The sequence below is a fragment of the Bison bison genome, unplaced genomic scaffold (assembly GCF_000754665.1).
Source record: "Bison bison bison isolate TAMUID 2011002044 unplaced genomic scaffold, Bison_UMD1.0 scf7180017862976, whole genome shotgun sequence".
In the NCBI taxonomy this organism is placed as follows: domain Eukaryota; kingdom Metazoa; phylum Chordata; class Mammalia; order Artiodactyla; family Bovidae; genus Bison; species Bison bison.
Genome location: NW_011493548.1, coordinates 163,073 through 180,910, shown reverse-complemented (window position 1 = coordinate 180,910; position 17,838 = coordinate 163,073). Strand labels below are relative to the sequence as shown.

Here is a 17,838-nt window from a genome sequence, read left to right as displayed (position 1 = left end):
GATGAAAGTGAAAGAGGAGAGTGAAAAGTTGGCTTAAAGCTCAACATTCAGAAAACTAAGATCATGGCATCTGGTCCTATCACATCATGGCAAATAGATGGGGAAACAGTGGAAACAGTGTCAGACTTTATGTTTTTGGGCTCCAAAGTCACTGCAGATGGTGACTGCAGCCATGAATTAAAAGACGTTTACTCCTTGTGAGGAAAGTTATGATCAACCTAGATAGCATATTGAAAAGCAGAGACATTGCTTTGCCAACAAAGGTCCTTCTAGTCAAGGCTATGGTTTTTCCAGTGGTCATGTATGGAAGTGAGAGTTGGACTATGAAGAAAGCTGAGCGCCAAAGAATTGATGCTTTTGAACTGTGGTGTTGGAGAAGACTCTTGAGAGTCCCTTGGACTGCAAGGAGATCCAACCAGTCCATTCTAAAGGAGATCAGTGCTGGGTTTTCATTGGAAGGACTGATGTTGAAGTTGAAACTCCAATACTTTGGCCACCTCATGCAAAGAGCTGACTCATTTGAAAAGACCCTGATGCTGAGAAAGACTGAAGGCAGAAGGACGACAGAGGATGAGATGGTTGGATGGCATCACTGACTCGATGGACATGAGTTTGAGTAAACTCTGAGAGTTGGTGATGGACAGGGAGGCCTGCTGTGATTGCAGTTCATGGGGTCGCAAAGAGTTGGGCACGACTGAGCGACTGAACTGAACTGAACTGAACTGAAGTTAAAGAGAAAAGTGGTACATGTGGATGATGTCATTTGATACAGCCACCCTGTGAGGTAGCTGCTACCACTGGCCCCAGTTCACAGAAGAGGAAACGGGTTCATGGGGTTCAGCTACCTGGACTGCGTCTGCTTCCCCTTTGTACCCTCCACCACAACCCCACCTCCCTCATTCAGCCCAGGGCCTGATTCTTCAGAGGCGCTCAATATATATCTGTTGGGTGAAAAAATACAAATCAGATCCTGAATAAAATAAACAACGAGGCTGCTACCACATCAGACGTCAAGCCCTTTGGAAAGAGGGACAGACACCTCTCCCTCTCTGTGAGCCGCCCCAGCGCAAAAGTCTGCAATGAGAAGGGGTCAACAGTCAGCTAGACGAATGTGCCTCTGGTTAATTGATCTGCCTGGATGATTGGAACGAGACGCTTGAAATGGAAGGTTTAATTATTCCAATGAAACCTCCACTTCATTGAAAGGACTTCTGGCAAAAAAAAAGAGGAAAAAAAGGCGGTGGGGAAGATTATTGAGAAGGATAATCTACGGCCTGGGAGAACGGGCTGGAGACTTGGGGACTCACCACACTGTCTGCTGTGTTCGCAGCCTTGAAGTGAAAGCTTAATGGAAAAGCACTAGAAGCAGCCCTTCCTGGGTCTCCTGCCCTGCCAGGCCTTTCATTCCTGCAAAAAAGGGCACCGAGAGAGGCAGCTAGAAAACTCCTCCTCAGGAGTCTTCTCTGGCGTCCCAGTTAACTTTTAACCTCTGTCTGTCTCAGCTCGTTCAACTGAAATATTGGGATGATAATACTTCCCATGAATTAACATGTGTACAGCAATCAGGAGAGCTTCGCTGGTACATATTGTGAAAGCAGCAATTATCATTTTAAATTCACAGTGGAGTGGCAGACACTGCCAGCAGCCAACCCAATATCCATTCTCTCTCTCTTTTTTTTAATAATAAATAGCCCTTCAGTACATGTGTGTGTGATATATAGGCTTCCCTGATGGCTGGCAGGTGGAGAATCCACCCACAACGCTGGAGACACAGGAGACACAAGTCCAATCCCTGGGCCAGGAAGATCCCCCGGAGGAGGAAATGACAACCCATTCCAGTATTCTTGCCTGAAAAATTCCACGGACAGAGGAGCCTGGCAGGTTACAAAGCCTGGTGTCGCAAAGACATGACTGAGTGACTGATGTACACAGACACACACACACACAGACACACACACACACAGACACACACACACACGGTTGTGCCGGGTTTTGGCTGTGGCACGTGGGATCCAGTTCCCTGACCAGGGATCGAACCTGGGCCCCCTGCCATTGAGACCATGGAGTCTTAGCCACTGGACCACCTGGAAGTCTCTCCATTCTCTCTCTTATTAACAGAGCCCCGGTTTTGTTTGGAGCATTACTGTGCCCACCTTTAAAAAACTGCATTTCTAGCCTCCGTTGCAGCTGGAATTGTGGGTGTGTGACACAGGTCTGGCCAATGAGCTGCACGTGCAAGTTTCCAGATGTGTCATCTGGAAGGGTCTGGAGAGGCGGCAGAGTCAGGTGAGGAGCACTTTTCGCTCGCCCCTGTCTTCCTGCCTGGATGCAGGTGCAACGCAAGGAAGCAGAGCAGCAGTCTCGTGAGCGTGAAGGTCATGCTCGAACATGGCCGCCCAGGACGCTGAAAGGACTCTGGGTCCAGGCTAACCTTTGAGTTCTTTGTTCATGAGACGAATAAAATTCCTGGCACGTATAAAACTCTGATTTTGTTTCTATTAAAACTTGCAGTCAGCAATTGTTGCAGGCAACAATCGTCCTAGCAGATACAAATAACAAACAAGACCCAAGCCTTTTGAGAAAATCACATAGCTTCCAGCCAGCTCCAGCCAGCCACAGACTTGTAAGTCTTACAGTCTGAGCAAGTTCTTTATCTATTTGTTCCTGCTCCTTTTTTCCCCCTAAATACAAAACCAGAGTAAGCACGAAATCAACAAGGACTAAGTACTGCCCGTGTACAAAGGCCTGCAGAGGACAGAAACAGCGTGACTCGGAGGGAGACTTCCTAGGAGATGGAGCACGGCCTGGGAGGCGGTAAGCAACACCCCACCGCTGTGGCGCACGGGCAGGACGACTGATCTATCCCACTCTTGGGTCCTGCCTCAAGTCCTGAGCCGTGCCCTCATCTTTCAGCCAGTCTCTGCTCACGTCTCCAGGTTCCGTCGCCTCCGCTGGAGTCCATCTCTTCTCTTTACTCCACATTAGTTCATATGCAACACCCCCCACCTCGAGTTATAGCCAGACTTCTCAGCCGTCACCCCAGGCTCATCCTGCCCCGCAGCCCAGGGCGCTGCCCACCACCAACCAGCCCTCCGGCACTGTTTCCACCGGACGCTCATCGGGGTTCTCTACCCAGGTGACCCGGGCAAGGGGCTCACGGCCTCTGCAGAACGAGAAGGTCTCAGCTTGACAGCTTTGGGGACAGCGGGGAGCATCTGTGGGTAGCCAGGATTTGGGGGTGGTGGGGGGACGCGGCAAGCACGGCCTCCGCCCCGCAGGCCCCGCCTCACACCCAGACTTCTGCAGTGGCGTCTGACTGGCAGCCAGCAGGGCAGAGCACTTGGGAAGGGCGCACGCCTCCTGCATGACCGGTGGGTACGCTCTGCCCTCGCCGCCCGCCCGCTCTCATTTTTCTCCCACCGCTGCAGAGAAGCTTTTGTGAAAAGCGCAATTAGGGATGACAGATTTAAATTGTTCTGAAATGTGTATCAATTCATCACATTGGCTCTTTATGAGCATTCGCCCTGTCTGGATTCCAGAGCTTTGCACACACGGCACAGTGAGAGCTCTGAGGGTCTCCGTGAGCCGCAGCGGGACATCCCTCTGCCAAACCCTAACGGCAGCATGCGGTCGGTCCCCTCTCTCACTCCCGGGAGGCGCGGTCTTGCTCAGGGGCGGCCCCGACGGTGACGGAACAGTGTTCCCTCCTGCGGGCGCCTTCCGGGCCTGGTCAGCAAGCCCGCCTCGGCCATGGGGGGCTGTCAAGTCATGGAAACTACAGGCTGGTTCCAATTCTGGAGCCCTCTGTGAGACCCCGAGCGTCATCTAAGCTAAATTCTAGCACAGGAGAGGGGGGGGAACCACGAGCTCCTGTCCGGGCTAGGGTTTCGGGGAGGCCTTCTGGAAGGGACAGAACCGGACCCGGGGCAGGCCCAGTCCTCAACGCAAGCTCTGACCCTCAGAGGCCTGCTGCCGCGAGTCTCCCGGGCGGGCGGATGAGTGCACAATGAGCCCAGAGGCCCCGAGAACCTTCTAAGCAAAAACACTAGGTCCTTGCCTTTCGCAGGAAAGGTCACCAGCATCGTCAAGCCAGAGCCCCACTCGGAGAGCAGGCAAGAATGAGAATCGGAAGATTCTGTGGGAGCCACGTGCAGACGTGAATCTTCCCCTTTCTCTTCTGCTCGCCTCGCCTGGCTGCACGGGAATCCCATGGGAGCCCGGGACAAGGTGACAAGAGGGGGCCAGGCGGGGCCCGAGGCCTCTGGACGCCTGCGGCGGGGAGCGGGGTAAGGTCTGCAGAGTTTGGTAATGAGAATACGTCAGCGTCGACCTGCGGAGCCCTAGTCACTCAGCCAGCCAGTCACCCATCCATCCATCTAGTGGATTCAACAGCATTAAGAGCCTGGGACGACGGAAGACCAAGAAAAGAGACCCTGAGAAGGTTCAGGAGAAAGGAGACAAGGACAAGTGAGGATCAGACACGAGCGACACATTTAGGGAGGTTCAGAGCACAGCAAAGGAGGCGGAGACAGAAACTTGAAGGAACGAAGGTAAGAAAACCTTGCAGATTCGTCGGAAGGAGGGGTGACAGAAAGGTGGGAGCAGAGGCTGCTGAAGGAGGAGGAAGAGGAGGAGGAGGGGCCTGGACCGCAGCTGGCCGGCCCTCATCACAGAGCCGAGCTTCAGCTGAGAAGGCACACCAGCCAGGCACGGGCCGGGGGGCTGCAGGTCGCCGAGCTGCTCAGACCGAGCTATCTCCAGGGCCCAGAGCCGCGTCCTCTGAGGCCTCGGTGGGCGGGCTGCACGCAGAGCGAGCGCGGGTCTCTCCTGCTGCGTTTTATCAGACACCCTGAACACCTACTTAGGATCGATGCGGCGATCAATTTAAAATGCATTTCTGGTTGTGGGGCCGGCTATTTCTTGAAATGTCATGGGGGACAGGTAAAGGCAGTAACACCCCTAAACACGTTTCCATGTGTTTGAAAATAAGCCTGCCAAAGGCTTCAATCAACCAGGTTAGTATCCAGAAAAACGCACACGTCAGGTTTTCCTATACGGGCGCAGGGCGGTGGTGTCGGGAGTGGTGGTGGGGTGTTTTTGCCTCCAGCTCTCTTAAATCCCCCATCATCACCCAGGGAGAGCACCCACCGCTGAAATCAGGGAGGCCGGCGGGAGGCTCGAGGCTCTGGTTTTCCCCAGCTGCACTGGGCTCCCAGCAGCTGTTTCTAGAGAGGCCTCCAGGGCTGGTCGAAAATGCTGGTGCAGGAAGCAGCAGGCCAGGCTTTCATGTAGACCTCATGAACACCCCGAGGTGTGCGAGGCTTGAGGTCAGAACTGTACTTTCTCAGACCTCAGTCCCCTGGGCAGATTTCTGGGCAGCAGAGGAAAGCAAAGTGGGAGGAGGGTTGAGGGCTGGGAGAGAGTGACTCCTTCCACTTTCGGCTCAGGAAGCTGGGGGGCTGGGGTTCCATGGGCAGGGCCCCCACAAAGAGGTGGCTCCTGCTCTCCAGAGCTTAAAATACATCGTGCTTGAGGGTAGAAAGTGTCACGGACCTCCTCCTCCCAAAGATAGAGGCTGTGGGGCGAAGGCTTGCAGGAATTTTACTCGAGTCGAACAAAAGGAGAGTCAAGCCAAGTAATCCTAGCCCCAAGAGACAACACCAGCAACTTCTGCTTCCCTATGTTCCAAAGCCAGGTCCCCAGCTCCAGGGTCTAATAATGCCTGATGAGCTGAGGTGGAGCTGATGTAATAACAACAAAGAAAAAAACACACAAGTGTAACGTACTTGAACCACCCTCCCCTCGCGGGTCTATGGGAAAACTGTCTTCCACAAATCTGGTCCCTGCCAGAAAGCTTGGAGACTGCTATTCCAGAGGAGAGGATATCGTCCTGGATTCTGCCATTTTCCGCTGTGTGGCCTCGGGCACATTGCTTAACGTCTCTGAGCCCCATTTACTGTTCTGTAAAGCTGGACACAGGGCTTCCCGGGTGGCTCAGTGTAAAGAACCCGCCTGCCGATGCAGGAGATGCAGGTTCCATCCCTGGGTCAGGACGATCCCCTGGAGAAGGAAACGGCAACCCACTCCAGTACTCTTGCCTGGGAAATCCCATGGACAGGAGCCTGGCGGGCTACAGTCCTTGGGGTCACAAAAGAGTCAGACATGACTGAGTGACTAAACAACAACAAAATTGGACACAGCAGCTACATCTTAGGGTTGCTGCAATGCACATGGAAGGCATTATTATTATTATTATCTTCAGCTTCACTGGGCAGCACGCGGGATCTTAGCTCCCAGATCAGGCATGGAACCTGCACCCCCTGCATCTGAAGAGCAGTCTTAACCACTGGACTGCCAGGGAAGTCCCACATACGAGGCACTTAATCTCACTAGTCCACACCTTCAGAAGTCTTCAGCAGACTCCAGGTGGAGAGCCACCTCTACCCTGGCATCCTGAATAATGACCTCCACACCAGACAGATTTTAGAGGAAACTTTAAAGACCTGTCCTCAGCCCTGCCATCTGGGTTTCTGATTTGCTTGCTCATGCCCGGTGGTGTGAGCTCCTGCGTGCCACGTTGCTTACAGCCCTCTGGGCAGGGCCATCTCCTGCTTTCCCTGTGTGCCCCCCGAGGGCTAGCAAGGATCTTTCACAAATAGGCGTTTAATATTAATCGAGTGGTCGATTTCTGATGGGTACGCGCTGGCTCTCTGCTTATCCTTTCCTCCTTCCAGTGGAAAAGACCTTTCCCTCGCGGGGGTGGGGAGCTTCGCACATGACAGCCGCCTGACGGGCTCACATGGGTTTCGCTGGGCCTGCAGTTCAGATCTAAGCGCCAATCCATCTTCTAGTCCCAATCAGTCGTGGACTGGAAGTCTAGAATATACCTCCCTCCAGCTTCTGACTCTGGGGGCAGAGCCGTCTTGTCACAAACCACGAAAATGCAGAAAAGCCACAGGTCCCCCATCCTGCCCTGAGAACCCTTCAGCGGCCTCCACTCTCCCCAGCTCCTCGAATCAGCGTGACGGCAACCCCCGCTTTTTTGCAACGGGCTGCTTCCCTGGGGCCCTCCCGGAGTCTGAAGGACACGCTGCATTTTCAAGGACACCCCACTCTAGTCAGTGGGGCGGGGACTCCCCTGGTGGTCCGGTGGCTAAGACTCCACGCTCCCAATGCAGGCCGCCCGGGTTCGATCCCTGGTCAGGGAACCAGATCCCACATGCCACAGCTAAGCGTTCGCAGGCCCCGCCACTCTCAATAAATAAACACTAAGAACAAACAAAAGCAGAGCCCAAGTCAGCCACTGGGGCGCTGGGGTTCCATTGCTGGAATCCTAACACTTTGAGAATGGACAACCCACCACGGGCCGGCATTTGGCGGCGGCAGGGGGGGGGGGTGTCAGCCCAACATGTCACATTCTCAGCGTGGCAGGTAACAGGAGGTTTGCGGAGACCTCCCCCCGGCTGACCCTCAGAAGGCACGTTGCTGGGCCAGCTGCGTGACAAATGCTGAGCCGCAGCGGAGACACCCAGGGGGTCGGAGGTGGCATCCAGATCCCAGGAGGGCGCAGAATGACTCAGTAACAAAACCCACAGCGAACAGCGAGGGTGGAGCAGGCAGGTCTAAGAAGAGACCGCCGTCGGGCGCAGAGCGGGGGACTCTGTCCTCCGTGAGTCCCGTGTGGTGGATCAGTACGTAATTTAGTCAACTCCAGACCCACTCCAAGAACGGAATTATCAAGGTACCAGCTCTGGAAAACCACAGGACACAGGAGCGAGTTTTAGTTTTTAACTGTGCAGGAAAAACAAGAGACGCGCCTCACTCTTCAGAGCGTCTGAACAGGACTGAGTTAAGCCAAGAACTGTAACCACCACCACCTCCCAATCCTGGGACCAACGACCGAGCCTGGGGTGGCTCCCGCTGCTGGATCTGTCCAAGTTCCCCTTCCTCCCTGGGTCTCGTGGCAGCAACCCTATTTACCGGACACATTTTTAGAAGAATATAGTGTGCGCGTTGCCACCATTATTATAACAAGGGCACTTCCATATGAGGGAAGTGAAATTCAAACCAGGTTTTCTATCCCGAGATGTTCTGCCAAAGAGATGGCATTGAGTAAGTTAGTTACAATGCGTGCATGGAACATCCACCATGTTGGGAGTGAAATAGGCTTGTGTGTTCCATTAAGCATCAGGCTCTTGAGAGGGAGAGATGCTTAGAAAGGGTCTCTCGACTCCGAATGAACCCCCAAATAAACAGCTCTCTCATGGAACGGGGCCCCGCTCCCTGCCTCCCACCTCCCTGCCGCCTCATTTCAATTAGCTTTCTGTTATTCCAGCTTCCTTTTCCTTTGGATCATCGAGGCTGGCTGTCATTGATTGCTAGAACATCAGGAGCAGAGTCAAACGGCAGACTTCTCCCACCTGGCCCTCAAAGGGTGGCACGGAGTTGTCACGGCCATGGGACAGAACTGCCCTGGGAGTGGGCAGGGCCACGTGCCACATTCCCGTGTCTCCCACTTCCTTCTCCAGTCCTGGCAGCCTCGAACCCCCACCACCAGTGACCCTTCAAAGGAAGACATCTTATACACACAATGGAATACTATTCAGCTGTAAAAAGAAACAAAGGACCAATCCATGCCACAACACGGACAAAAATGTCGAACACATCGAACTGAGCAAAGAAACCACACTCCAAAGGCCACACGCTGTTAGGCAGTCGGTACAGAGTGCTGAACAGCGGCGGTGCACACAGACAGAAAGCAGGTTGGCGGCGGCCAGGGGCTGGGGCGGGGGCAGGAGGGGGTGGCCGCTGATGGGCACGGGGCTTTACCCGGGAGTGACGAGAACGGTTGGAACTAGAAGAAGTGGCAGCGGCCAGACGCTGCAGGACTGGTCACATTAAAACGGTGGGCTTCGTGATGCCCACGTCACCTCGAATCAAAGCAAATCAACGAAAACAGCGACAGTTTCTCGAGCACACGTGAGGTACCAGGTTGACAACCAAGATTAACCGGAACCCATTAACAGCCCTGCCGAAGGCATCACCGATTCTGATGAAGAGATAAGGGAGCTGAGGCGGGGGTGGGGGGACACCCGGGTGGGCAGGGGTGTCAGACAGCCACGTGCTCTGCTCCCCTGGCGTTTCAGCCCTCAGGCTCTGGAAGCCTGGGGATCGGAGGAGCAGACGATGAGAACCTCTGTGTCCAGGAAACAGAGAGAGAGGCAGAGGGAGGCGGGTGAGGGTATGAAGAAGAGATGGGGACAGAGAAAAGGGAACAGGAACTCGGAGCTTTATTTAGTAGCCGCAGGTGCGGGGTGAGAACAGGACAGAGAAACGAAGCAAGACGGCCGTCAAGGGAGGAGAGTGGGCGGCAGGGGCGCCGGGCCGCGGGGAGGGCTGGGGGGCATGCCGGCCCGGCCGGGATGCATGCCTGGCTCCCGACCCGGCCTCCCGGTCATCACACGCCTGCTCTGAAACCTCCCGAGACCGTGGGCACCTGGCACCCGGACCTGAGTGATTTCCTGTAATCCGGCTCACCTGTTTTAAAGCCACCCGCCAGCTCGAAACATACGAACGCCGAAGACTCACATTTTCCACGTCAGGGGAGTCGGGAAGACAAGGTCGCAAAACACCTCCAAACACGCGGACTTTCCTCCCCAGCAGCTGAAGCCCGCCTCTCAAGGGACTGCCATGTCAAGGTGTCTCTGATTGAATTTGGCAGGGCTGGAGGCTGGAGGGCGTTTCTTTTTCACTTTCTCTGCCACCAGGCACCGGCAAATATGAGCCTGTGTTTTTTTTTTTCTGACGTTTCATCCTTCCCACACAGTCATGCTAGAAATAACTTGACCAAGTGTTTGAAAGGAACAGTGATGGGAATTCGGGAATCTTGACGTTCAGAGATCATCTCCAGCTTCTCACCATGTAAGTGAAAGCTTGTGAATCAGGTGCAAACCAGAAAGATTTTTTTCTTTGCCTGTGCCACATGACATAATCAACAATAATTAAGGCAGCCATCAAATCTGCACCCAGACACTGTACATGGGTATGGACTTGAGAGACAAGTTTTTGTTTTAAATTAATTTATTCGCTGGGGCTTCCCAGGCAGCACTAGTGGTAAAGAACCTGCCTGCCAATGCAGGAAATGTAAGACATGGGTTCGATCCCTGGGTTGAGAAGGTCCCTGGAAGAGGGCACAGCAACCCATTCCAGCATTCTTGCCTAGAGAATCCCATGGACAGAAGAGCCTTGCGGGCTACAGTCCAAAAGGTCGCAAAGAGTCGGACACGACTGAAGCGACTTAGCATGCATGCACACGAATCACTATTTATTTTTGGCCGGGTGTTGGCTGGGTTTTCGTTGCTGTGCATGGGCTTTGTCTAGTTGCAGCTAGCGGGGGCTACTCTGCAGCTGCATTCGGGCTTCTCACTGCGGAGGCTTCCCCTGCTGGAGGGCACGGGCTCCTAGGGTGCGTGGGCTTCAGCAGCTGTGGCTCGTGGGCTTGGCTGCCCTGCAGCACATGAAACTTCCTGGACCGGGGACTGAACCTGTGTCCCCTGCAGTGGCGAGTGGATTCTTAACCACTGGACCACCAAGGAAATCCCTAGGGACAAGTCCCCTCAGCAGAGCACGGCTGCCTCTGTGATCGCTGAACGAGCCCAGCCTTGCAAGCCGGCTGGGTTTCATCCGACTGGTGGTGACATTTCTGCATCTCAGGACGTAATCTGCTGTGTGGCGGACACATCCTTCTTTCTCATTTGAAAGGACGCCTCCACGATCCAGCTGACTCCCTCAAACCAGTGGGACCCCTAAAAGTAGATTCCAATCTCTAATAAGCCAAAGACCCCCAGGGGCTGCTGCAAAGCTTTCTTCCACTCCCCCAGGACTCAGCGGATTCCTGAAGCTCTGCGTGAGGAAATGGGGAACCTTCTGAGATGCATCCGGGAAGTTCCGTGAGGGCGACACCCCCCAGGGGCCCAGTCCCCCGGCTTCCCTGGGACGCCATTCACCGCACATCACGCCCTTCCTCCCCAGATTCTGGATCAAAGGTCTCCCACCAGCTCAGCTCTGCAGTCTCCCTCTCTCATTCCATTTTGCTTGCGGGCAGGCGCTGGACCCCGGTGAGCGGTTGGCCAACGTTTAGCAACAGGCTGGCTTCTCTGCACACGGAATCTTCACACACCTCAGAGGAACTGATTGAAAGGTGCTCCCCGGGGAGGGCGGGAACCCCAGGGAGGGCAAGGCGGTGGGGCTGTGAGCCGCAGATAAAGGCGAGGCCCCAGCTTCTGGGGACAGATGTTTGCACATTTCCTCTCCTCCAGCTGGGCTGCAGGCATCTCCCTCCTTCAATAGGAGCACACGCCAGGCACCCAGCCCCATGCCTTGGCCCTCCGCACGGTGCTCCCTCGGAAGAAGAGGTTTAAAAAAAAAAAAACGAACACCAGCACGTAAAAATGAGAGCGTTCTGGTCCCAATTGATCATCAGGCATTTATTCAAAGCCTTCCCTGGGCTCTAGTCCACGCTCTGTGCAATCAAAGCTACAGCCTAAAACAGCAGCCCGGCACCCGTTGTCAAGTCTCCTGTGTTGTTTAGGAAATTAAGATGAAGCCGTGCAAGCTCACGGTTCAGACGGATCGGTGAGGGGGTTAGGGGCTCCATAGCGGCCCCTGCCTGCTCCAAAGGATGCTCCCTGACTGAGGATGTGGGCTCATGAGCTGGGCGCACACCCGTCGGAGTAAGAGGACCGGCCAGTTGGAAATATACTCACGGGTTTGCAAACCAGCTCAGCCCCAGGTGTGGCCGGCGGGGGTGTCTCTCCGTGGTCCTCTCCAATTCCCTCTCCTCTAGCGCAGTGACTGCCAGGCCCCCAGGAAATGCTGAGGCTGCAGAGAGCACTGCACCCCGCCCCCCCCCCCGGAAGCCCGCACTCAACAACCCCTCAGAGGCTGCCTCTATTTTTAGCAGGGGCAGAGGTGGGGGCTGGGGGGCTGCCACACTTCCCTTTTTATTTTTGTTCTGAGCAGCGGCTGTGGGTGACTTTCCGCAGAGGGGGAGGCTGGGAGAGGAGGAGACTGAGGCTCCTGGGGTGGGCAGGGCGCTGCGGAGCAAGAGGGCTGTGTCTGCCATGGCGGGGTGGCGGGGATGGGGGACAGGAGGGGAGGGGAAGGGGCAGCAGCTCAGCCCATCCTTCCTGGGGCCCCTGCAGCTGTACGGACCTCACCCAGGAGGCCACGGTCCTGACTGTCAGCTGCGTGGAGGCGGGAGGCTGGCTGATGGGAAGCGTGGGGCCCAGAACCTTCCTTCCCGGATGGACGATGCTTCCGGGGGCCCCATGCGGGGCTGCCCAGAGCCAAGCGCCCCACTACGCTTTCTTCTCCTCCCAACATCCTCCTTGGATGCTGACTCAGCTCCTCTGACCATGGTGCCCACCTCTCTCTGCTCAGTCCCACTGGACTGCCCCCTGAGGGCTGCAGTGGGCTGGGGACCACCCAACCCCCCTGGGAGGCCCTAAAAGTGGACGGGTCAGCAGACTCTTAGGGAGACTGTGAACGAGACGGAGGTGACACGTGACGGCCTGGCCTGCTGGCCTAGGAGGATACGAAAGGCCGGCCCGCCACTTTCCTGGAAGCCAGGAGGCCCCCTAGGTCCCCCGGCCACCAGACAGGAGCTTCTCACGCCAGGCTCCTTGGCCCCACGCCACACAGAGCCCAGACCTCCAGCTCAGCCCAATTCCTCTCTTTCCCAGCCTTTCTGCTCCCTTTCCTTGTCTACACAACTGCAGGATGACCAGTCAGCTGCGTGCGTCTTAAATGAACGGTCTGAAAACAAAGCACCCGGTCGCCGAGAGCCCGACCGAGACGCAGGGCCCAGCGGCCACCCGAGCAAGGGCGCTCACGGCCCTTCCCGTGCTCCTCCCCACCCCCACCCCAGAGGCTAGCTCGGCCGTGCTCACAGTCTTGCCTTTTCTCTGGACCTCAGCAAAGTACAGCAGCCTGGCCGGCTCTCCAGGGTCTGGCTTGTCCCTCCTTGGCCACTGACGTGTGGGCCATGGTTTATGCATTCACCTGCTGGCGGACATTTGGGTCGTGGCCCAGTTTGGCCCTAGGGGCATTCCCGTATGAACCTCCACGAGGGTGTATGTTGTCACGTCTTTTGAGTAAAGACTGCAGGTCACCGGGCGGGTGCACGCTGAACTCTGCAAGGAGACCCCACTCCGTCTCCCAAAGTGGCCCTGTCACCCTGCCCCCGCCCCCGCCAGCGCCGGCCCTTAGATTTACTCCCGACTGGCTGAGTAAAGACCCCATCGTCTCGCTCTGCACAGCCCACTCCTCCCACCTCACACCCCTCCCGGTCTCCCTCCACCCGGGCCATTCATTCTTCTGTCTCCCAGGTGGACTGGGCTGAACAGTGACCCCAAAGCCATGTCTGCCTGGAAGCTCAAAATGTGACCTTTTAGGAAACAGGGTCTTGGCAGATGTAGCTAAATGAAGACGAGGTCAGCGTGGATTAGGGGGGCTTTAAACCCAATGACGCAAACAGAGACACAGAGGGAAGACGGCCACGTGACGGTGGGATGCAGAGACAGAGCAAGGAGGCCACGAGCCACGGAACACCTGGAGCCGCCAGAAACTCCAAGGAAGGAAGGGTCCTCCCTGGAGGGAGCACGGCCCTGCCTTGATTTCACACTCCTGGCCTCTACGATTGAGAACATCGTTTCTTTCGTCTGAGGCCATCCCTACTGTGGGAATCTGTTATGGCAGCTTCAGGACACAAACACACCCAGAAGCATCTCGAATCATGTCTCCCAAACTCCTATCCGACCTCAAGGCCCTCCCTCACCAATGCCTCCTCCTACAGGAAGCTCTCCCTGATTGCCCTCACCTCACGTATCTCCTCCCTGCTAGGCACCTCCAGACAGGACTCCCACAGTGGCTACAGGCAGGATGCTGTGGCCACCACTGACCAGCTGGGTGACCCTGGGCAGGTCAGGGGCCGGCAGGACACAGATGTGGCAAAGCTGGGTCTGGGCGGAGTGTGGTTAACAGATAATCTGCAAAGCTGTGGAGGTCAGTGGCAGACTGGGAAGAGGGCAGTCTCCTGGGCTGCACCACCGCAGTTCCCGCAGGCCTGAAGGGGTGGGTGTGTGGGGGTAGTGGGTTCCAGGCGCTGATGGCCTAACTGCTGCTTGAACTGAGGAGGAGGAAGTGGGCCCTCCCCTGTCTGGGCAGGGTACCGCCTTAAAGCCTCCTAAGGAGGCTCTCTTGGAGACGCTGGCTGCTTATTCCCCCCGTTCCTGGCCCTCCTGCAGGAGCAGGCGGAGGGAAGCCCCCCTTCCCCGCACCGCCTCCCGGCCGTCCTGATGCTGTTCTTCCAGGAGACCGAGGCTCAGAGAACCCTCAGGCTTTGCCTGAGGTCACGTGGGGTCTCGGTCCGCTTAGAGGCTGAGTGCCGAAGGCGCTCAACCAGCGTCGATCCCCCCAGCTCTGGACGCTGGATGCTGCGATCAGGGTGCTGGTGGCTGAGTGTCTGGTGAGTGGTGAGTGCCTCCCCTGGTTCACAGGCATCGCCCTCTCGCTCTGTCCTCACGGCTCCTCAGTGTAAGCTCGTGGGGGCTGGGGGCTTTGCTGTCTCTTCTTCCTCCAAGATCACTAAGCCCATCAGGAGGCCCCCACCTAGGACCCTGTCTAACCCCCGTCTCACCCGAAGGCCATACCTCCCTCCATGGGTTCAGCCCGCAGCTCTGAGAAGCGCTGGACCGTGCTGGCGGTTTGGTTCCTCGCGGGGTCAGGGGGCTCCGTGTGCCTCCCGCGGGGTTGGGGGGCCCCCTTGTCACCTGCTGTGACGTGAGCATTGCCACGACGCTGTCAGCGGAGGGACGACTCCCCGAACCAATCGATGGCAGGGAAGTACAGCGTGAAGATGCAATCTTCACGGTCAGAGCACACCGTAATAGGGTTTCGGGGCTGGCAGGGGGCCTGGGTGCCATTTCAGCCATGGGCGCGGCCACGCACCGTCGAGGGAGCACAGGGGCCGTGGTGAGCTGAGGCACTACTGAATTACAGCATCCCCGCCCGGCCCGGACCCTGCTGGGCCCTCCTCTGAGTTTCCTCCCGCCCTTCACAGCAGGCATCCCAGAGACCAGGGCCCGCGGCCCTCCGTGTTGCAGAAGAGGCTCTGTTGCAGGAGAAGGTGCTGAACGCTGGGCCCAGGACCCCCCACAGGGGGAGAGCAGGGGCTGACCATGGTCTTCTGCCCCCGCACACTGACCTCTCATCACCCCCCGCCCTCCCCTCCCCTCAGAGAAGCGGATGCTTCCAGTTTCAGGCGACAAGCAGCAAGGACGATGCTGCCTGAAACTGCCCCGTTCATGGGGGCGTTTCAGGGCAGAGGGCGTCTGCCCACGTTCCAGGGTGGGAAGCCCTCAAGTCCCTTCTGAATTCTGAAACACGCCCTGTCGGAGAGACCAAACACGGATAGCAGAAGTTTGTTTTTTTTCCCCCACGGCTGGGTGAAGAGATCCCCACGGGCCTTGTCAAGGGTCCACGAGGGGGATGAAGCCAACATCCCAGGAGCCGAGGAGCTGAATCCTCCCGGGAGGAGGGGCTGCTCGAGGCCAAGGGGGAAAGGGAGCTCCGAGAGCCCTCGGTGGAGCAGCATCACACGAGAGGAAGTGGTGTCGAGAGCGTCCTTTGCACACGCCCCGGGAGGCGCGCGTCTGAGCCCGCGGGGAGGACTGTTCAGCGAGGAGGAGACGGCAAAAACCAATGGTTCTGCGACGGGAACAGCCCCACGGGCGCTCAGTGACCTGAGAGACAAAACAGCCCACGGCCGGGTGAGGGGGGGACTGGTGGCTTCGGTACAGGAACCCCGGCTCAGGGCCCGCCTGTCCCGCTGGCCGACCCGCCGAGGTCCGGTTCCACCCAAGGACTTGGGGTGGGCCTCCTCCCCGCGCTGTCTGCTTATTTATCTCTGCCTTGAAACCACAACTCTCAACAGCACAGGCCCTTCACTGCTGACTCAGTTGTCAGAGTCAAGACTCATAAAATTCTGCTTCAAAAAGGTCCAATGATTTTATTTTCTGATCATAAATACGAAGTTCAATTAGCAGTTTGCTGCTAATGAAGTCGCCATGGAAGCAGAGAGGGGAAGAGAGCAGCCCGTGGACAACAGAACCGGCTCCTGCTCCCTCTTGCTTCCTCCCTCGTCCCCGCAGGGTTGGAGCAGAGCGGACACCTGGGCCTGGAAAGGCCGGGACGGGAGCCACTCGCTCTCTCAGGCAGAGGCCTGGACGCAGCTCTGGCTGGGATGCCCCTGCTTGGGTTGCGAGAAGTTCCCGGGCATGCTGGCCCTGTCAGAGCCCTGGTTCTGTCTCCCGGCAGAGGGAAGGGGCTGGGAAGAAATGGGGCCTCTGTCCAGAAGCAGAAGGAGACACCACTAGAGCCTGGGAGCCCAGTTCCTCTCCTCGACTCTGGACATTGGTGGGTGAGTGCCTTTGTGGGAACTACGTTTCACAAAACACGTCAGACCCAACACCCACCCCGTTTCTCCAACTACCCCATCTCAGTTCCTCTATAAATAGGAACCCATAAATAATCTATAAACAGCTTCATCTATAAAATAGGAATCGTAATGCCCACAGCTGGCAGAGCTTTAGTGATGACTGAACACATCTCTAAAGAGCCTGCCTGGAGCAGAGCAGATGCTCAGTTAACGGGAGCTTTCTTCATCACCCTCCATGCATGAGGTTAGTAGTTAAACCCAAAGTCCAGAACTTACTGACGTCTTAAGTCCTATTAATCAGAAATGGACCATTCCACGAGTTATCTAAGAAGCCAAGGTTAAAATGTGATTGCTAATTTCCAAAACTTGACGGGGAAACAAAATCCAGACCACATGGTCGCTGGTGAAATAGAGCCAACACCGCCTTACGTGTGCTCTGCATCCGTGTCTAAATCCAAGCGTGTGTGGATGGTGTGACATGTGACCCCTACACGAGGAGAGCCCCCCTGCTATGCGCACACCCCATGTGTACACAGGGGAGCAGGCGCACAGACTCCCCAAACACGAGGTCCCATTAGACGTGAGAAAAGGCCACATTCTGTCCTGACGGAGCCCGCAGCATCCAGCTTCAGACAGTCTGTGCTCCAGGCACACGCGATCATACTCAAGAAAAACGTTTATGGCAGACGGTAAGAGAGTCTGAGGGCTGCTTTCTTGCTAACTTAAAAAAAAAAAAACACAACTATTTATTTCTGGCTGTGCTGGGTCTTTGTTGCTGCGAGGGCTTTTCCTCCAGTTGCAGAGAGTGGGGACTACACGCTAGTTTGGGGTGTGGGGGCTTCTCTTCTTGGGAGCACAGGCTCTCAGATGCACCAGCTTTAGTAATTCCAGCTCCTGGGCTCACACTATAAAGAATCCGCCTGCAGTGCAGAAGACCTGGGTTTGATTCCTGGGTCAGAAAGATCCCCTGGAGAAGGAAATGGCAACCCACTCGAGTATTCTTGCCTGGAGAATCCCACGGACAGAGGAGCCTGGCAGGCTACAGTCCATGGGGTCGCAAAGAGTCGGACACGACTGAGTGACTTTCGCTTGTAACACTGGGCTCCAGAGGACAGGCTCAGTAGTTGTAGTTCAGGCGTTCAGTTACCACGCAACACGTGGAATCTTCCCGGATCTGGGATCGAGCCCACTCTCCTGCATCGGCAGACGGGATTCTTTACCACTGAGCCACCAGGAAAGCCCTTCCTTGTTTTTTTCAAATTAAAGATTATTGCCATCCTGCTGGCCTTTGGGCTCCTGGACAAGAAGGAAGGGCAAGTGTGTCTCCTTCTGGCTCTTCG

The 17,838-nt window shown here is 56.3% G+C and overlaps 1 protein-coding gene across 5 annotated transcripts in view; it reads right to left on the bottom strand.

Moving 5' to 3' along the window:
• The window catches only part of CARD11 (caspase recruitment domain family, member 11), a 40,159-nt gene extending 28,275 nt beyond the window's left edge, over positions 1–11,884 (bottom strand). For 2 of the 5 annotated variants that reach the window (XM_010832955.1, XM_010832951.1), the window contains exon 1: positions 11,766–11,884. The gene's annotated coding sequence lies outside the window, so the exon portion shown is untranslated. Of the gene's footprint in view, positions 1–1,307; positions 1,408–9,537; positions 10,099–11,765 lie in introns of those variants that run through there. The other 3 variants (XM_010832952.1, XM_010832954.1, XM_010832953.1) reach the window with 3 other exon arrangements.
• Between the last annotated feature and the right edge of the window lie 5,954 nt (positions 11,885–17,838).